We start from the raw sequence: 22339 nt of genomic DNA on the forward strand, positions 1-22339 counted from the left end.
TCAGGCTTTGCGCCAATAGGGCAGAGCCTGGATTCGCTGTCTCCCTCTCTCTGTACCCCTCCCACTGCCTCCCTCCCTCCCTCCCTCCCTCTCTCTCTCTCAAAAATAAACATTAAAAAATAATATAATTATAGAGAATTATAAAGGGAAGTAAAGAAATAAGAAGCATACTGATAACAGGGTCAAAGCAGATGTTCCAAATTCAAGTGATCTAAGTCAAGAGAATGGGTGGTTTCTAAACTCACCGGATTCTTCTCCATCTACATGCTCTCTTTACCCCAAAGACACTAAAATTAAAAAAGCATCATAATAGATATCAACCTCTTCTACTAATTACAATGTGATGGCTAATTTTATGGGCCAATGTGGCCAGGGACAACACTGTTTCAGGATGTGTCTGTGAGGGTGCTTCCAGATGAGATTAGAATGTGAACTGGTGGACTCAGTGAAACAGATTGCCCTCTCCAATGTGGGTGGGCATCACCCAATATGTCGAGGGCCTGAATAAAACAAAAAGCAGAGGAAGAGGAACTCACCCCTTTTTTGCCTACCTCACTGAGCTAGGTAGGGCATCTCATCTTCTGTGGCCCTAGGACTGGGATTTACACCCTCAGCTCCCCTGGGTTCTCAGGCCTTCAGACTCAGACTGAATGACACAACTGGCTTTCGTGAGTCTCAGTCTTGCAGAGAACAGATCATGAGATTTCTCAAACTCCATAACCAGGTAAGCTAATTTTTCATAAATCTTTCTTCCTACTTCCTCTCTCTCTCTACACACACACACACACACGTATGTGCATATATATGTAATAATAAATAACATTACACTACATTGTATTACATTATAAAACATACAAATAATAAAAAACAAATATACATAAATACATTTTTTAAATGGAGATATATATAAATATCTATCTTCTACTGGTTCTGCTTCTCTGGAGAACCCTGACTAAAACATACACACACATACACACACACACACACACACACATCCTGCTCTTGTTCAGAACAGTCTCATTTATTTTATATTTATATACATTTTTATTATATATATTTATATATGTATATGTTTATAAATATATATAGGCAAACTATCTTCCAAGAGGAAACACCTGCCCTCCATTGACTGCTGAGGCCATGGATATACTACTATAGGTCAAAAATCAACTATATTCAGACACAACAAATCATTACACTATGTTTTATACTCAAGAGAGGTTGGAGAGAAGGATATAATTTGTTTAACGCAAAAAAAAAAATAGTTTCAGGCAACACAATGATTCACAGATAATCTTTCCTCTTCCTTATCTTTGATTTAAAAGTCTCACTTAATGCATTAGCTAAACATGGCACAAAAGATTTGGGACAGGGAGGGAGGGGGAGTTGCTGGCAAGACTTAAAGAAGCAAAATTATCTAATAGGACTCTTGGGTTCTTTCCCAAAACTATTTAAGAAAACTGAAAATATCTGAAATGAGTAAAAAAGGTAATATCTCCTGCCTCTCTACAAAACAATACTTCCAAGACCTGGTCTATCAAAAATATTTTGCACAGGGGCGCCTGGGTGGTTCAGTCAGTTAAGCATCTGACTCTTGATCTGGGCTCAGATCGTGACCTCACAGTTTGGTTTGCGAGTTGGAGCCCCATATGGGGAAGTGCCCCCCCAGGACGGAGGCTGCCTAGGATTCTCTCTCTCTGCCCCTCCCTAACTCTCTCAAAATAAATAAATAATTTCTTTTTAATTTGCCCAAAACCTATCTGAATGCCATTAAAATATCTATAGAAAATTCAAGTAATAAGGCAGTTTACCAAATGCAAGAACAGTATGTATTATAACTCTAAGGGCACTTCCATTTTGATAAGAAGAAGAAAAAAAAGTTTCCATTTTTCTGAGCAATTTCTGATGTAGCCATTGGTCCATGATCCTTATCCTCTTGTGTAAGCCTCAGGGAACACAAAACAAAACAAACAAAACTAATATTTATGAACATGTATTTCAAATCAAGAAAAAAAATTAACACATGAAAAACTTTAAATTTAGAAGTCTCAATATGTACTTTTTCACATGCCAATAATAAAAGTGAAGCCTTAGAAGTAGATTTAACTGTCAACTGCAACAGTTCAGGGTGTAAAACCCTATACTCAATGAGGAGGTCTGAAGGCCCTGTCTCCTTTTTTCCCCTTTACCATAAATGTTTTCTGTATATTCCTGACCATGTAACCACTAAATACAAAAATTACTAACATGTAAAAACTACTTCTGTTCTCAATTTTGAGACTACTTCCCATAAACTGGCAAAATTTTTAAATTGGCTTCAAGTTTTGCAATTAATTCCAATTAGAAAAGTTTGTTTAACTTAAAAGAAAAACAAGGGCATTTATGAAAAGCCCACGGCTAACATCATACTTAAGAGTGAAAGACTGAAAGCTTCCCCCTAAAATAAATCTACAGATTCAATGTAATCTCTATCAAAATTCCAAAGGCCTTTTTTTTGCAGAAATAAAAAAGCTGAATCTCAAATTCACATAGAATTACAAAGCATTGCAAGTAGCCAAACAGTACTGAAAAAGGAGAACAAAGCTGAAGGATCACACTTCTCGACTTCAAATCTTACTACAAAGCTTACAATGATCAAAACAGTGTGCTATACAGGCATAAGAAGAGACATGCAGACCAACGGAATAGAACTGTGAGAATACAGAAATAGACCCATACATCTATGGTCAACTGATTTTTGACAAGGATGCCAAGACCATTCAATGAGGAAAGAACAGTCTGCAATAAATGGTGGTAAGTGGACATCCACATGCAAAAGAAGGAAGTTGACCTCTCTATCATACCCGTGGACAAAAATTAACTCAAAAGGATCAACAACTTAAATGCAAGAGCTAAAACTAAAAAACTGTTAGAAGAAAACACACAGATCAATCTTCATGACTTCAGATTTGACAATGGATTCTTAAATATGACTAAAAGCCCTAGCAACAAAGGAAAAAAAACAGATAAATTGGACTTAATCAAAATTTAAAACTTTTGTACATCCAAAGGATACTATCAACAAAATAAAAAGACAACCCACAGAATAAAAGAAAATGTTTGCAAATCAAGGGTTTAGTATCCAGAAAGTAAGCAACTCTCATAACTCAACCACAAAAAGACAAATAACTTTTTAAAAAGGACAAAGGATGTGAATAGATCTTTCTCCAAAGAGGACATACAAATGGTCAACAAGCACATGAAAAGATGCTCACATAGTCTTTGCCATTGGAGAAATGCAAATCAAAACCACAATGAAATAGTACTACTTACTCCACAAGGATGGCTATAATTTTTTAAATGGGAAATAACAAGTAATGGTGAAAAACATGGAAAATTTGGAACCCTTAAACATCGCTGATGACAGTATAAAATGGTGCATGTGCTGTGGAAAACAGGTTGACAGTTCCTCATATATAGAATGACTATATCACCCAGCAATTTCACTCCTAGGTATTTACCAAGGACTAGAAACAGGTTCTCAAACAAATACTTGTCCACAAATGTTTATAAAAGCAACATTATTCACCATAGCCAAAAGGTAGAGACAACTTAAATGTCCATCAATGGAGGAATGGCTAAACAAATTGTGGTATATACACAGGAAATACTACTCAGCCTTAAGGATGAATCAAGTACTAATATATGCTACAATACGGATGAACCTCAAAAACATTACATTAAGTAAAAAAAGTGAGACTCAATAAGTACATACTATATGATTCTATTTATATGAAATATCCAGAACAGGCAAATTCATAGAGACAGAAAGCAGATTTGGGTTGCCAGGGGCTGGGGAAAAAAAGAGAAGTATATGCTTAAAGGTACAGGGTTTGCTTCTGAGATAATGAAGTGCTTTGGAACGAGAGAGAGGTGGTGGTGGCACAACACTGAATGTACTAAATGCCACTGATTTGCTCACTTTAAAATATGTCAATTTCACCTCAATTAAAAAAAAATCAACAGACCAATACCAAATGTCATACATAGCCTTTTTTCCAAGTGTCCACAGTACAGGTCATTTATAAAAACTGATAGTCTGGGGCACCTGGGTGGCTCAGTTGGTTAAGCATCCAACACTTAAAATCTCATTGTCCAGAGCCTACTTGGGATTCCCGCGCCCCCCCCCCCCCAAATAAATAAGAAAACTTAAAAAAAAAATGATTATCTGTTAAGCCATAATTTTACAGGGCACATTTTCCAATTTTATTTATTTATCTTGAGAGAGAGAGAGGGCACAAAGGAGGGGCAGAGAGAGAGAATGCCAAGCAGGCTCCACAATGCCAACACAACACAGAGACTGATGCAGGCCTCAATCTCACAAACCCTAAGATCAAGACCTGAGCCAAAATCAAGAGTCAGATGCTTGACTGAGCTACCCAGGTACCCCACGTTCTTCCTTTTTAAATGGGAGGCCACATGACCAATAAAGTGTTACTGGTCAGAAACCAACGGATCCAATTCAAACTCTACAGAATACAGGAGACTGAAACGGTGTAGTGAGTCATATACAAAGAAGACTTTTAAAAACATACTCAGGGCGCCTGGGTGCCTCAGTTGGTTGGGCATCCGACTCTTGACTTTGGCTTGGGTGGTGATCTCAGGGTTCCTAAGATCGAGCCCCATGTAGGGCTCTATGCTGACAATGAGGAGCCTGCTTGGGATTCTCTCTCTCTCTCTCTCTCTCTCTCTCTCTGCCCCTCCCCACTCGCGCTCTCTTTCTCTCTGGCACTCTCTCAAAATAAATAAATAAATAAAAATGTAAGAGAAAAAACAAAAAATATATTCATCCAAATTTACCCAACATAAAGAATGCTATCTCCTTCAGACTAGTTACTTTGAATATACTTATTCTGCTGTTGCACTACTAAAAATACTTTCAAACTTGTATAGTTTGAAATATCCTTTGGTCAGCTCAGGTGACAAACAAAAAGGTAATTCTCAATTGTATTTACACCTTATTTTTAAATAAAACTGGTATTAACCAACATGATCACCTGACCTGATCACCTAGGTTGGCCCTAAGTTAGTTAATTACAAACAACTCTAACTTCATAGAATAAAGTTTTAGCACAAATTCAGTTACTTCACTCAATACACTAAAACTTTTGAAGACATGTCGTGTCTTCAGATCTGCATTTGTCAAAGTAGATCCAGGCTTCGGAAAGGGTCCCCCTCCAGATAAACTGAAGCATTCACTGCCATCAACACCACCTTTCAGTACATGTCCATCAACCTTCTCCTTTCCTTTCTACTCACAGGCTTCCTACCTAGAAGGGTCCTCTCCCCAGCCAATTACCAAAATCCTACCATCTCTTCAAGACCATACTCAAGTAACATCTGCTCCATGAATTGCTCTTTTGAATTCCAGAAATATTTCATGATCTGTACTGCTCACTTGGTCATCACATGCTATTTTTATACTGACATCTTTTAATATATTCTGGCTTTTCAATTATAGTTTTTAAGGAACTGGAAAATGTATCTTCTATCTCCAATGCAACTCACTGGAGATACACACTGAGTGGCCCACCCAAGAAACACAAGAGGTGTTTGTTTTCATTTGTTCTATATAAAGACTAAGACAGTATTATTAGCCTGGACCTGATGAAATGTGGTGAGTCTTGAGTAGCTGCCTAAGGAGTGTGGGTTCCATCCTACCATAATGGAGAATTGCAAGTTCCTGAGCTCCACAGTGATGTAGAAAAAGCAGTCCTCAGTCCACAGCTGCCAGAGGGGGAGTTGGTAAAGTTCCAACCCTTCAATCAAGAAGGAGCTCAGCAAAAAGGGTTAAGTAGGGACTCTACAATCAGAAGGCACTGAGTGTGCCGCTGCCAGCTCAAGGACTCTGGGCAAGCTATAGGACTTTTTAAAAGCTTCACTTTCAGGGTGCCTGGGTGGCTCAGTCAGCTAAGCATCCAACTTCGGCTCAGGTCATGATCTCGTGGTTCATGGGTTCAAGCCCCGCATCGGACTCTGTGCTGACAGCTCAGAGCCTGGAGCCTGCTTCAGATTCTGTGTGGCCCTCTCTCTCTGCCCCTCGCCCGCTTATGCATGTGCTCACTCTCTCTCTCTCTCTCTCTCTCTCTCAAAAATAAACATTAAATATGTAAGTAAATAAACATTTAAAAAATAAAATAAAAAAATAAAAGCTTCACTTCCTTTATAAAACAAGGATGATAAAACAAAAACCTACCTAGCTGTAATATTACATAAAATAACACACACCACAATGCCTACCAAAGAATAAACACTGCAGCCTGCCACCAATTCTCTGATATCAACTGGGTATCCTACAATTGCTACCTGGCGTTAGTATCAAATCCCACAAGCTAAAGGGCAAGACACCCAACAAGACTGCTTTTGCAGCACACATCCCCCAAGCTATCAGAACTTCTAACTTGGCTACAAATTCAAGGGCTCCCATAACCCTCATTCAAGTGCAGTAATTTGCTATAATGATTCACAGAACTTGTTGAAAACACTATACTTAACCAATTACAGCTTTATTATAAAGGATACATACAACTCAGCAACAGCCAAGTGGAAGACACGCATAAAGCCAGGTCTAGGGAAAGAGAATGGAGGGATTCAGAACTTCCACGCACCCCCTCTCTCGGGGAAATTCAGGTGTCCCCCTTCTAGCACATCCATGTGTTCACCAGCCTGGAAACTCCAGTGTCCAGAGTTTATATAAAGGGGTTCGTTACACAGGCATGGTTGATTGAATCATAATTTATGTATGACTGAACTCAATCTCCAGTCCCTCTCCTCACCCCAGAGATCAAGGGGTAGTAAAGTTCTGACCCTCTAATTGAGAGCTGAGTCTTTCCCAGACCCTCCCTTGAAACTATCTAAGGGCCCATCCCTGAGTCATGTGATCACCATAAACTCAGGTAAGGTTAAAGGGGGCTCATTATGAATAACAAAAGATACTCCTACCCCTACTCAGAAAATTCCAAGGGTTATTGGAGTTCTACATCTGGATCCAGGGACAAGAACCAGACATTTCTTTATTATATCACATGCACAATAAATGGAAGCTATTATTTTAGAAACCTAGTAGTAGGCTATCAAAATAACACAAGCATAAAGATGAGGAAGAAAAAAAAAACTTCAAAAACTTTACAAAAGAATAGAAAAAAGGGGGTGGGGGGGTCAAACTGAATATAACAATTCAAGTATGTATGACTAAATAGAAACAGACACATCCAGCAGGGAACTGAGGAAGGGACTGAGAATGAATTTAGTGTTAACCAAGTTGAGATTGAATCACAACCAGTGATTTCAAAAGGACCCAGGCAGATGAAGAATGTGCACCTAGAGACGGAGAAGGACACGGCAGACTCAGTTTTCAGACTTATCCACATAGAAAAGATTCCCTACCCGCCCCCCAAAGGAAGCCCTCACTACTCAAGAGAGGATACCTGCTAGTGGTGTCACATAACCATCTACTAGAGTCAAACAAGAGCAAGTTAGTTACTGCATTAAGCCTAAAAGGCAAGGGCTGACCTCTAGAACATACTCCATTTAATATTTTAGACTCTAAACAAAATGGTAATTCATTTTTAACATAAAGATTCAAAAAGAACCACATGACCTGGGAATGCAAGCTGGTGCAGCCACTCTGGAAAACAGTATGGAGGTTCCTCAAAAAACTAAAAATAGAACTACCCTACAACCCAGCATTTGCACTCCTAGGCATTTATCCACAGGATACAGGGGTGGTGTTTCGAAGGGACACATGGACCCCCATGTTTATAGCAGCACTATCAACAATAGCTAAAGTATGGAAAGAGTCCAAATGTCCATCGATGGATGAATAAAGAAGGTGTAGCATGTGTGTGTGTATGTACATATATATATATATATATATATGTACATACACACACACACAGACACACACACACACACAATGGAGTATTACTCGGCAGTCAAAAAGAAGGAAATCTTGCCATTTGCAACTATGTGGATGGAATTGGATGGTATCATGCTAAGTGAAATTAGTCAGAGAAAGACAAAAATCATATGACTTCACTCCTATGAGTACTTTAAGAGACAAAATAGATGAACATAAGGGAAGGGAAACAAAAATAATATACAAATAGGGAGGGGAACAAAACATAAGAGACTCATAAATATGGAGAACAAACTGAGGGTTACTGGAGGGATTGTGGGAGAGGGGATGGGCTAAACGGGTAAGGGGCACTAAGGAATCTACTCCTGAAACCATTGTTGCACTATATGCTAATTCAGATGTAAATTAAAAATAAAATTATAAAAAGAAAGAAAGAAAGAAAGAAAGAAAGAAAGAACGAACGAACGAACCACATGAACAAATACCAAACAGAAATGCTAGGTCTTGTTCTTTGACAGAAAAGGACCATTTTATTACCTATCAACAGGAAACTTATAATGCATCTAACAGAAGTGTTTATTTTTTCAAGGAAAAGTTATGGAACAACCACAGAACATTTCAACAACACAACATAAACAGAACAACCATAATCAATTCAGAAAATCTTCCTGTTCAGATACATGAAGCAGGATAAACACTTCAAGCACAGACACCATTACACAGATTTTACTCAAAGCTTTTACAGTCCAGCTTTTAGAAAGTACATTCAATAACTAGGAACTACCATTTTAATGGCCCACACTTCAGAAGCATCACAACTTATTTTACCCCACAATGTACATATTATAGAGGTGGCTTTTAGACAACAGGCTTGAGCACTGGAAACTTGATCAAGGCGAAAGGGCCCACAGAGACCCCCTAACTGAATACAGACATGCCCATCAAGCCACCCACTTCCAAATACTCATAGGCCATAACTATCCAAAGGGCTGCTTACAACCAGACACAGTTACCAAAAAAGGGAAAATTCCCCATGTTCCCATACCTCCTCACCTTCCCCCTTTAAAAACAGCCCTCACCTCCTGCCTCATGGCAGACAGCCTCTCCTCTGTTGTCCTGCCTGCTGCTCCCTTGAGGTATATTCAATACACTTCTATCCCTTTGTTCTGTCTTGGGCAAATCCTGTCACAGCCCGTGCCACTATCCCCCACCCAAACATCGCCCCACATCTAGGGGCCCCCATGTGACTGGCATAGACACCACACATATCATCACCTCCTCTTGTTGCTGGCATCCCAGAACAAAGTCTCAACTCTGTCTTTCAGCCAGTGAGGGTGAGAAATGGAGGAAGAAAGGGAAAGCAGGGAGTGGGAACAGCATACTGGGCTAGTCAGATGGTTCCTGGTATCTAGTACTGACTGCGTTAATGAACAGGCTTATTGACTCAGGAATCTGAGAGACTGTGCTGGCTGCAGTGCTAAGTAAGGACGGGAATGCCAGAACAGTGTGGTAAGAGCCCAGCGTGTCCCATGTTTCCAAACTCCAGACTGAAAGGGAGGCAGCACTGTTAAACCGGCCACGTCCTTGGAGTTTGGGTTTTTCCCAGATAGCAACACCTCTAGACAGAATATAGAGAGTGAGGGCAAAATCCAAGCCTAGATCCCAACCTCCATAGGGAATGGGGTAAGGGACAGCTCCCTGCCCCACACTCCACAACATCTGATGTATTCAAGTTCCAAAGACTGCTAGAGGAACTCGAAGATGTTCCGAAAGAAAGCAGGTATGACACACTATCCCCACTTCCTGGACTCTGGGTCTAAGGCCAAATTAAAAGGACGATTCTACTCTGCACACAGAAAATGTCTGCATCAGGGAGACAGTTGTTTTTGTTTATAGTAGTACTTAATTCCATTAGAATATGTAAACCAATTATAACTATAGTTATCTACCTACATATAAACTCCTTGTTCATGTGGGGGGCATCCTGCATCGTGGTTTATTTTCATTATCCTAAGCTAACAGTAGTGAGGATGCCCTTGGCTCAAACCACCCCCTAACTTGCTCCAAATATATAACCCACAGAAAGCCAAGCTACTCCCCCAACCCACTGCTAATTTCTGACAGGCTTAAATTCTCTCAGCCTCTGAAGATCCCCTCTCAATCAATTCACCAATGCTACCTTACTCCCAACACCTGAACCCCCAAAGCCCCCAAAATTCCTGAAGTAAAACATTTGTAAATACTGAGGGTCAGAGGGAATAGTCAATGTAAGTAACAGATATCCTTGAGCCATCTCTCCAGTTCCTCCCTCTTCTCTCACCTCAAGTCCTACTCCCCCCAAAAATCACCTTGGAAACCCCAAATGGTTACCCCTAGATTAAGCAAAATTCAGCCCTTTCCGGTTCTACTTACTTGTGAGCATTCCCAGTCCATCAAGGTGCTGAGCTCTAAATTTAGCCTTCCTTCTATCAAGATCTACCCTCCAAATTTTTTTAAGGCAAAAAGATAATATTTTTGTTACTTTGTTAAGCCACATTTCCAGCCCTAATGCTTCTTCCTAGTACAAAGGAAGGCAAAACAGGATCTCCATGACCAATGTTTACTGAATTAAATTACCAGGCCACTGTTGTAAGGAACTGCTCATCAGATCAGACTGTCCACTTCCCTTTCTCAGAGCAGCAAGGTCACGTGCATGTTTAAAATGTCCTCACTTCCAAAAGCAACTGTTATCAGTTGCTTTGCTTCATTCTTTCCAATTGTCACCAGTGAAATCTAGGACCTAACTATCAGGAAAAAATCCCTTCATTTTTTGTTACAAATTAAGAACTTACGTCTCAGGAAAATAAAATCAGTTGTTCACAGTCTTCTAAATTTTTTTTAATGTTTATTTATTTTTGAGGGGGGGAAGAGGGAGAGAGGGAGAGAGAGAGAGAGAGAGGGAAAATGAACATGAGCGGCGGAGGGGCAGAGAGAGAGGGAGACACAGAATCCAAAGCAGGCTCCAGGCTCTGAGCTGTCAGCACAGAGCCCGACTTGGGGCTCACAAGCCGTGAGATCATGACCTGAGCTGAATCGAACACTCAACAGACTGAGCCTCCCAGGCGCCCCAATTGTCCACAGTCTTCTAATAACAAAACAGTTCGTCAGATGTAGGAGGTACTGTGAGAAGGGTGTGACATATCTCTTAAGCCTCACAACCACCACAGCAGAAAAAGCACCGAGGCTACTCCCAGTGGTTTAAACAGGTTAAAAAACAAAATCCCCTGCTCCGAATCACAAGGACAGGAAATGCTACCAAGGGATTCAAGCCCATCAGGCTAAATTCACAGTTCAAGCTGTTAATGGATTATTTAAACAAATAAAAAGATAACTTGGTGTCTTCCATGCAAATATAAAATGAATAGCTGTCTATGATTTTACTTTACTCACTAATTATGGCCCAAATAAGATGTTCCATCTGGCTCAAAAGGCCATCTGGCGTTTGGCCAAAAAGCACAAACATATAGGCAATCAGAAATGGTGAAACGAGGGACACCTGGGTGGCGACTGCAGTTCATGTCATGATCTCGAAGTGTGTGGGTTCGAGATCCACAGCGGGCTCTGTGCTGACAGCTGAGAATCTGGGGCCTTCTTCGGATTCTGTGTCTCCCTCTCTCTCTGCCCCTCTCCTGCTTGCGCTCTGTCTCTCTCTCTCTCAAAAAGAAATAAACATTTAAAAAAAAAATGGTGAAACAAATTTGCTTAATAGATCCAAAACTTGGCCCCTTACAGAAGAGAGGAAAAGAGACAAATTGTATCTCCGAACAAAAAATTCATATGCATGTCTTAAGGACAAGAATAATTTGCGGCACCTGGATGGCTCAGTCAGTTGAGTGACTGACGCTTGGTTTCGGCTCAGGTCGTGATCTCACAGTTCATGGGTTCGAGCCCCGAGTTGGGCTTCGTGCTGGCAGTTTGGACACTGCTTGGGATTCTCTCTCTTTCCCTCTCTCTCTGCCTCTCCCTTGATCGCTCACCCTCGCTCTCCTTCTCAAAATATATAAACAAACTTAAAAAAAAAAAAAAAAGAATTTGCATTGCTGTCAGTTACTGACAACTTACGAAGTTGTAAAATAAATGAAAAAACAAAAGCTGCAGACCCCATAGGCTAAACCTACTGGAAAAGTGCTCTAGATATCACACGGTTTCCAACAAAGACCCCAGTAATCCTCTGCGTTACTGAAAGACTTTCACAGAATTTCCTTACATAGCTCTTAATCACTATGCACAATGCCTATTTCTCCTTTTAGAAAAGAATCCACAGCTTCAAGGTTTCCAACAACCTCTAGAAAAACGGAGTCCTCTCCAGAAAACTAATCTTCCACTAAGATAACATTTTCTCTGTCACATACTAAGCCAGAAATTTAGATTCACTATGAATTTATAAATGTATATATATGTATGTACATATGCACATGCACACACACACATACAAATACAGAAATAATCCACTAGATTGTCAAATTCCTTAAGAGATCTAGAACGAATGAAGGCATGGTTTTACTGAACAAAGACACAAGGAATTACTCTCTGGAGAAATAAAGACAGAGTTAAACTATCACTTCCAAGTAAATGACCCAAAATTAACTTCTTCAGTGTCTTACTGGCCTATTTATGTATCTTAATTTCTATCCTATGTTTTCTTCCATAAAAAAAAAAAAAAAAAAAAAAAAAAAAAAAAAAAAACCAATCCCAGTCCAACTTCCACCTATGGTAAAGTTGATTAGATCTGCTGCCCCTACTGTTCCAGCTAACAGCAATTAAAAAACCCTGAACAAACAAAAGAAGACTCTGAAGGTGGAGAGAGAAAGGCACACCAGCTTGGAACTCGGGACCCATGGAACAACACAGTGGTGAATCTCCTGGGCTTTCCTTTTGGCTCATATACCATACGGACATGGAGTTGAAGAAGCCAGTTATCCAGAAACGCCAAAGGGGGTAGGCAAAAGAAGTCTATTCTCTTTCAAAGGACCAAGAAAAGAACAGCACAACAAACTTTTAGATAACAACCACTGCACTCCAGCCAAAAACCACAGACAAAACTGTGGCCCACGCCATCCACTACAGCATTGGCCAAGTAGGGAGCTAACCTTTCACTCTCACCAGGCTGTAACATTACACCTCAACGTGACTCCTTCCCTTAGCCAATCCTTTACCCCTGCAGGGGTGATATCAAAGGCCAGACTTCCCTGCCAGGTAGGTTTAAGACTCCCTTCCCCAGCCACACAGTGTCTATGGAAACTATCTGTAGAGCCTGGACTTTACTCCCGTGACAGTTACAAGGCACTCCTTCCCATCCCCATGTGGGCAGTACGCGGCAAGGCCTAGTAGAGAGGCAAGACTTTCACCACCTCCATAGTGTGGGGTAGGAAAGCCACCCCTCCCAGCAAGGTCAGCGGAGGCCCATGGCAGGAAACAGACAAGGATGCAGAGTAGTATTCAGCGGAGGCCTAGAGGGGAACTGAAATACCCACCCCTGCCAGGCAGCAATGAGGAGCCCCACTCTGTGTGCAGGACAGACTACAACTCACCCAAAATGAAACAGGTAATTTGAAAAGCCCTGTAACCATTAGGAAAATTGAACTCATAATTAAAAACCACTGGAAAAAGAAATCTCCTGGCCCAGATTGTTTCATGAGAGAATTACACCAAATTTTTAAAAAGGAGTTAACACAATCACTTCCAGAAAATACAATAGGGAGCACTTTCCAATTCCATTTACGAAGCTAGTATATTACTCCGATGCAAAAACCAGAGAAAAAATAGTACAAGAAAAATAAAACTACAGACCGATACATGAATAGAGGCACAAAAATATGTAACAATGCATTAGCAAATAAAATTCAGCAGGACATAAAAAGTTGAATTTAATCAGAGATGCGTGGTTAGTTCAATATTCAAGAATCAATCAGTGTAATCCACAATATTAACAAACTGAAAAAAAAAAATCCACATGACCACACTAATCTATACAGAAAAATTATCTGATAAAATTCAATGCCTGTTCATGAGATAAACTCTCGGAAAAAAACTGGAATAAAGGAGAATGTCCTCAACCGGGTAATGAGCATCTACAAAAACCCTCAGTAAACATTATTATACTTAATGATAGAAGACAAAATGCACAATCCCCATTACTGGGAATGAGGCAAGGATGTCCCCTCTCACCATTCTAGTTCACATAGTACTGGAAATACTAGTCAATGCAAGGAGACAGGAAAAGGAAATAAAAGCTACACAGAAAAGAAGTAAAACTGTCTTTATTTGCAGAGGACATGATGGTTTACACAGAAAATCCCAAGAAATCTACTCCAAAAACCTCCCAGAACTAATAAGTGAGTTCAACAAAGTTGTAGATACAAGACAAACATTTTTGTCTATTTTTTAACGTTTATTCCTTTATTTTGAGAGAGAGAGAGTGTGTGTGAGTGAGAGAGAGAACGCAGCTGCAAGTTGGTGAGGGACAGAGGGAGAAGGAGGGAGAGAACCCCAAGCAGGTTGCACACTGTCAACGCAGAGCCCGATGTGGGGCTCAAACACATGAACTGTGAAATCATGACCTGAGCCGAAGTCAAGAGTAGGACACTTAACCGACTGAGCCACCCAGGCGTCCCCAAGATAAACATTTTAAAAAGCAACTGCATTTCAAGTGAAAAGGCAACCTACATGAGAAAATTTTTGTAACTTATCATATATGATAAGGGGTTTTGTATCTAGAATATATAAAGAACTAGTATCACTCAGTAATAAGGAAGCAAATAACCCAATTTCTTAAATGGGCAAGGGGTACCTGGATGGCTCTGTTGGTTGAGCCTCTGACTTCATTCAGCTCAGGTCATGATCTCACTGTGTATAAGTTAAAGCCCCACATGGGTCTCGCTGCTGACAGCACATAGCCTGCTTCGCATCCTCTGTTCCCCCTCTCTGCCCATCCCCCACTCATGCTTTCTCTCTCAAAGATAAACATTAAAAAAAAAATGTTTTAATGGGCAAAGGATCAGAATAGACATTTTTCCAAAGAAAACATACAAACGACTAATAAGCACATGCAAAGATGTTGGACATCATTTGCCATCAGAGAGATGCAAATCAAAACACCTCACACCTCCTGGGATGTTATAATGTAACTTCTCTATAATGTCCCTATAATCAAAAAGACAGGTAATAATAAGTGTGGGTGTGGATGTAGAGAAATGGGAACACCCACACACTGCTGAGGGATTGTAAAATGGTACAGCCTGGAGAACAGTCTGGCAGTTCCTCCAAAATTTAAATATATGTTTACCAGACGGCCCAGAAATTCAAGTTCTAGGTGAACACCAAAGAACAACTGAAACATACATGTACCCAAAAACTTGTACTTGAGTGTTCAAGGCATCATTATTCATAATAGCCAAGAAGTGTTCATCAACTGATCAACGGATAAATAAAATGTGTCCTATCCATGCCTTGGAACAGCTCATTATTCAGCCATAAGGAATGATGCACCGACACATGATACAGCATGGACAAACCTTGAAAACATGTTGGGTGAAAGAAGCCAATCACAAAAGACCACATATTCTATGACTCCACTTACGTGAAATGTCCAGAATAGACAAATACACCAAGACAGAAAGCAGATTAGAACATGCTTCTAAGGGGAAAGGTTGGGGGTTAGGGAAGCGTCACTGCTCATGAACAGAGGGCTTCTTTTTGAGGTGATGAAAATGTATTAAAATTAATTGTGGTAATGGTTGTACAACTCAGTGAATATATTAAAAATCACTACCAAATCCACAGCTGAGTTCTTTGCAGAAACTGACAAGCTGATTCTAAATCATATGGATTTGTTGGGGAACCAGAATAGACAACACAAACTTGAAAAAGAAGAACAAAGTGAGAACTCATACTTCCTGATTTCAAAACTTACCACAAAGCAACCGTAATTAAGACAGTGTGGCACTAGCATAAGGACAGACATAGACAATGGGATGGAGAGTTCAGAGACAAACCCATTTGTCTATAAAACCACAATATGACTCTGCGACTGCATTCCTGGGCATTTATCCCAGTGAAATGAAAACTTAAGTCCACACAAAAACCTGTATGTGAACGTTCATAACAGCTTTATTTATAACAGCCAAAAACTAGAACTAACCCAAAATACCCTTCAATGGATACATCCACACCAAATGCTAATGATCTTAAGGAATACGAAGCAAGAAAAAAGAACAAACCATTGATACAGGCAACAACATAGATGAACCTCCACGGAATTATGTTACGTAGAAAAAGACAATCCCCAAATGTTACACACTGTATAATTCCACTTATATAACATTCTTGCAATAGCAGAAATTACAGAAAGGAAGAACATATTAGTGGTTGCCAGAGAAGAGGGTGTGTGGCTATCCAAGTACCACATAAGGAATCCATATGGTGAAACTATTCTGTGTCTTGGCTGTATCAATGTCAATATTCTGGTTGCAATATTGTGCTACAATTTTGCAAGATGTTACCTTGGGGAAAATGTACATGGGTTCCTTTTGTATTACTTCTTGCAACTGAAAGTAACTCTATAATTACCCCAAAATAAAAACTTAAAAGAAAGGCAGAGGAAGATCTGACCACATACAGAAGAAGAAAAGGCAATGTGACCACAGATGCAGGGAATGGAGTGATGTGGCCACAAACCAAGAAATGAAGGCAGTCACCAGAAACTAGAAGAGGCAAGGAACATATTTTCCCCTAGAGCCTCTGGAGGTGGCACAATCCTCCCACACTTTGACATCAGCCAGTGAGTCTGATCTTGGACTTCTGGCCTCCAGAACTGTGAAAAAAAAATTTTTTGATGTACTAAGCCACCAAGTTTGTGGTATTTATCATAGCAACCACAAGAAACTAATATAAATACCCATCTCCTAGAAACATTATAAACAACGAACAAATATGTATGGAAAATGCCCTGACGAAGTCAGAAGCACAACTGCAAAAGAGAAAAACGTATACAATGTTAGAGGGCTTAATTCAAAATAAGAATATTCATGCCCCTAATTTTTGAGAGTTAAATAAATCTGAGATAAAAAGAGAAATAAAAATAGCTTTGGGAATAATTATGTCCCATGTAGCCTGAGTTCCCTGAAGATTAGCCCACTCAATACACAAGAACTATTTATAACAGTGGCTCTAGCAATGATTCAGTCTTGATTAACTTGACTTGTAAGGTATTTCTTCTCAGAAGGCAAGAGAAGGTAAATTGGGCTGGTTTCACTCCAACCCTAAATAAACTCAGCAAAATAAGGTTACTCTAGCACCCCCTAGACTACTCTACATTACTTCAATCCTGCTTCTACACTTCTCTCCCATTGTTACAGAGGACAAAGCAAATATAGTTCTTCTTTTAATTTAATCAATTGGTCTTAATTAACAGCCATGCAGAAAGTACAACTTAAGTTTCTATTTGTAGTTATTCACATTAACAAGTATGTCAGTCCAGTAATTCACAAATTCTCCAGTTTGAATACTACATCATAAAATACCATTATGTACACACAGAAATAAAAACCCAGTAGTGTATGTTTACTGAATTTCACAATGATATAAAGGCACATGCAAGAGTATTAAGAGTGCCAGGACACCCAGGTGGCTCAGTCAGTTAAGAATCTGACTCTTTATTTCAGTTCACGTCATGGTCTCACGTTCATGGATTTGAGCCCCACATTGGGCTCTGGCAGTGTGGAGCCTGCTTGGGAGTCCCTCTCTCCCCCTCTCTCTGCCCCTCCTGCATGCTTCCTCTGGCTCACTCACGCGCTCTCTCTCTCTCTCCCCCTAAAATAAAAAACTTTAAAATATATTTTTTATATATTATATATATGTTAATGTGTAAGTTTATAAATTTTTATATATATGATATATATATATATAAAGAGTGCCAAAATAATCACAACACACGAAAGGGGAAAAGGGCAAAAGGATGTCTCATTTAAAAATCCACATTATAGGGGCACCTGGGTGACTAGGTTGGTTAACCGTCCAACTTTGGCTCAGGTCATGATCTCACGGTTCGTGGGTTTGAGCCCTGCATCGGGCTCTCCACTGACAGCTGGGAGCCTGGAGCCTGCTTCCAATTCAGTGTCTCCCTCTCTCTCTGCCCCTCCCCCATTTGTGCTCTGTGTGTCTCTCTCTCAAAAATAAACATTTAAAAAAATACATTAAAACTCCCACATTACAGAGAGAATCACCCTATGCAGCTAGTCAATTGTGTTCGCAAGGATATACAGGAACTTTGAGCATAACTTGTAATACAAAGCATACTCTTATTCAAATCATAATCTCTTACACTTAAAGCCACATAAGTATATTTACATAAAGTATATTTTAAATTTAAACTAGATTAAAACAGGCAAAACAGCAGACTCTGGAACTAGACTGCCTAGGTTCAAACCCATGTCATTTAACCTTTCTGGGCCTCAGTTGCCTCGACGGTAAAACAAAGACTATAATAGTATTTACAGGGGACACTGTGAGAATTAGAGGAATTACAAACTTAACAGCATTTTAGGACTGAACCCAATATGTAGTAAGCACTCAACAAATATTAGCTTTTACGATTAATAGCTACTAAAAGAGAGTGTCACCAAGACTGCCTATGGACCTCATGTTTTACAGCTGCCATGCTTACCTTTCATCACAGAAAACCCACAGGTGACAAGAAGTGACAAAAATCTCAGTGATCTCTGTACAGAAGGCACTGATTTATCCCTGCCCTCTAGACAGTAAATGCAAGGACAGGAATTGTGTCTTATTCAACTGTGTCCCATCACCAAGTTCATGGTTAAGTGTCCAAAAATATTCCAGTTAAGTAAATAAACATTACCGTGTTCAAGCCACTCCATTTACCATCATTTTCCTCTGTAAGCCCACAGAGGCAAATTTTTATTTAAAGGCTATGCAATAAAAACACAATTCTAAGAAAGCACTTGTATTACAACAACAGGACAGCAGAAATAATGAGAGCCAAGACAAAGCTGCCTTCCCCAAGATACCAGAACATTCCTGTAGGGAAAGAGTTAATATCTGAGCCAAAAACAATCCCCTTCTCTCCACACGAAGAAGGCTGTGAATGGCTGCAGTGCTCACTTCTCCTCCTCCTGGTTCTCTTATTCCTAACTTCTGTCATTTGCTTTGTGACACCTGTCCTTACCAGGTCACCAGCTCCACGAGTTCTCCCAAGGGGATTAACTATACACTTATTTTAAAGCATAAAATGGAGGTGAGCTCTTATGTGACATGGAAAACTAGGGGTAGCTTAAGTCTTCCCTTTATTGTCCCCAGAGCAGCAACCTACTTCCAGTGAGGAAGTTAACGATTTCAGTTTTCAGAAACCTCAACTGTGAAAGTCTGCTGATAAAAGTGGCTGATCACCCCTGGTCAGCTTTCATTGATGGTGCCCCTCAGACATGCCTTCCATCTGCCTCTGGGGTTATCACAGTAGGATCCCCGTGTCCCCACTGCCAGACAGAGAGGACCAGGTAAAGACGTGATGGCTGAAAGTTCACAACTTTCGAACTTTTTCGAAACTTTTTTTCGAACTTTCCCTCACTGCTACTGGGAACTCACCACAGGCTTTTCTCAGCTCCATTACTTTATCCAAAACCTTGCAGCCAAAGGGATCACAGGAGTCCTCGTTATCCAAGAGCAATTAGCATAGAATGGAAAAAGCCACACAGTGATTTCTCTTAAACAGCGACATTTCACAATGATGAAAAAGATAGACTGGATTAGAATTTTCACCTTCAAAAATGAAATGAAATACAAATCAACTTATTTGCATAATGTATCTTATATTAACCAAAATTTAGGTTACACTCACAACTATGCACTAATTCTTAGGACAAGGAATTAATAAGGGATTGGGACATAATCTTGTGGCTAAACTGTAAAACGGCATGATATGACAATCTTGATTTCACATCTGCCTTTTGCAAGACAATTATCACAAAAGAAAAATCCTAGATTTCATCATTTATTCCCCTGAAGCCTCTCATGCTCCTTTTAAATTCTTACAAAGCATCTCTCTTGTCATCATTCCTGCTGGTTTTCCTCATCAAGTTAATTAGCCTAACATGGCCAATTCTCACTAGCACCTCTTTAAAGGATAACAGAAAGTGCACAAATCTTAGGTGTGCAACTTGAGTTTTTACATATACATACACCCATGTAACTACTGCCCAACTCAACATACACAACATTTCCAATACCCCAAAAGGTTGCCGGAGGAACCACCGCTTCGACTTCTAGGACCAGGAAATAGCTGAACCTGTTTTGGGACTTCACTTAAAGGAATCATATGGTATACAATCTTTTGCCTGGCTCCTTATGTCTACGAAACCCATTCATGTGGACGCGTGTATCAGCAGTTCATTCTTTAACTGCTTTCATAATGTTTCCTTTTATAAATGTACCACAGTTGACTTGTCCATTCTACTGCTAATGTACGTTGGGTTTTACCTAATTTTTAGCAGCCACAAATAAAGGTTCTACAAACATCCTTTTACTTTTGTTTTGTTTTGTTTTTGTAGACATATAAATCTGTTCCTCTTGGATTCCAGCCATTCTAGAAGGTGTGTAGTAGCTCACTGCTTTAATTTCCATTTCTCTATTGACTAATAATGTTGAGCACCTCTTTTTTTTAATGTTTTATTTATTTTTTGAGAGCAAGAGAGTGTGAATGGGTTAGGGGAAGAGAGAGAGGCAGACAGAGGATCCAAAACGGGCTCAGTGCGGACAGGCTGACAGCAGCCCAATGCAGGGCTTGAACTCACCAACGGTGAGATCATGACCTAAGCCGAAGTCAGATGCTCAACCTACTGAGCTACCCAGGCGCCCCTTGAGCTCCTCTGAAGGTCTGTATACAGACCTTCAGAGATCCTCTAGTAGAAAGAGCCTGTTCAAAATTTCTGTATATTTTTTAATTGACTTTTTCTTATTAATTGTATACACACACACACACACACACATTTTGGGTAGGAGTCCTTGGTCAGATATATGAATTGCAAATTTCTTCTTCCAGTCTGTACTTTGCCCCTAATTTTTTTTTTTTTTTAATGTTTATTTATGTTTGAGGGAGAAGGAGGGAGAGAGAGCAGGGGAGGGGCAGGGGCAGGAGGACAGAGGATCTGAATTGGGCTCTGCACTGACAGCAGGGAGACGGATGTGGGGCTCCGTCTCATGAACCATGAGATCATGACCTGGGCTGAAGTCAGACACTCAACGGGCTGAGCCACCCCGGCACCCCTGCCCTTCATTCTCTTAGTGGTGTAGAAGGAGAGAAGTTCTCATTTTAACTTTAGCACTGTCCGATGCTAGACAACTCTAGGGTTATGAATGTTTGCATGGAGATCACTTTTACGACTAGAGAATTCATTTGTGATTACTTCCATATTATAATGGCCTTCTGCACAAATATATTAAAAACCTAATGTGGGGCGCCTGGATGGCTCAGTCAGTTAAGCGTCCGACTCGGCTCGGGTCATGATCTCACGGTTTGTGAGTTCGAGCCCCACGTCGGGCTCTGTGCTGACAGCTCAGGGCCTGGAGCCTGCTTCGGGTTCTGTGTCTCCTTCTCTCTCTGCCCCTCCCCCGCTCGCAATCTCTCTCTCTCTCTCTCTCTCTCTCTCAAAAACAAATAAAACGTTAAAAAAATTTTTTTACATCTAATGTAAAAATAAATGAAAAAATGTTATTCTAACAGTTTACCCCCAACACACTTACGAGGATTCTTCCCACTCCTTTTTCATGGCTTTACTCCAGTGGATCTACCTTCACACTAGACCCTGCAGACTTTTATGATATGTAAGTTTTCTGTAGTCTATGAAACCAGAAGCATAGAGGAAGTTATATGCCTGATTCTGTTAAACTTTATTGACCCAACGACATCAAAGGGTTTACAATTCTCCCAAAACCCAGTAACAAAGAGCTTTCTGCTCTACCCTTCACTAAATTAACAACGTCTCCAATCTGCAACCATATTGTTACCAAAACAACCAACACCTGTTTACTTGGTTATCAAGGGTTCCCTTCTCCCACCCCATTATTCTTCACACCCAGTCAATCTTCCATTCCGCCTTCAAAATGTGGTGGCAGACTCTGTCTGACCTCTGGTCTGCCAGTAAATGCCCTGCTTCGCTCCCTCACCACCTCTTGCTTGGAGTATGGAAACTGTCCTTAACTGGTCTCCTTACATTCTGAGTATCGCCCTGTCACCAAAATCATCTCTCCAGAACATAAACTTGATAATATTACTTACTTGACTAAGATTGTTTTACAGGTCCCACTGGGCACAGGATAAACTTACTCTCTCAGATGAGAATTCACAATCATTGCTGGGTTCTCTCTCAGCAACTTCTGCAAAACTCTGGT

General features: G+C 40.2%; 1 protein-coding gene across 4 annotated transcripts in view; it reads right to left on the reverse strand.

The window, feature by feature from the left end:
* The window catches only part of LCLAT1 (lysocardiolipin acyltransferase 1), a 181177-nt gene that overhangs the window by 156223 nt on the left and 2615 nt on the right, over positions 1–22339 (reverse strand). The window contains exon 1 of one of the 4 annotated variants that reach the window (XM_019448304.2): positions 10419–10788. The exons of the other annotated variants lie outside the window; for them this stretch is intronic. The gene's annotated coding sequence lies outside the window, so the exon portion shown is untranslated. Of the gene's footprint in view, positions 1–10418; positions 10789–22339 lie in introns of those variants that run through there. 4 annotated transcript variants of the gene reach the window in all.

Source organism: Panthera pardus, unplaced genomic scaffold, assembly GCF_024362965.1.
Source record: "Panthera pardus isolate Hobbes unplaced genomic scaffold, ASM2436296v1 HiC_scaffold_26, whole genome shotgun sequence".
In the NCBI taxonomy this organism is placed as follows: Eukaryota; Metazoa; Chordata; class Mammalia; order Carnivora; family Felidae; genus Panthera; species Panthera pardus.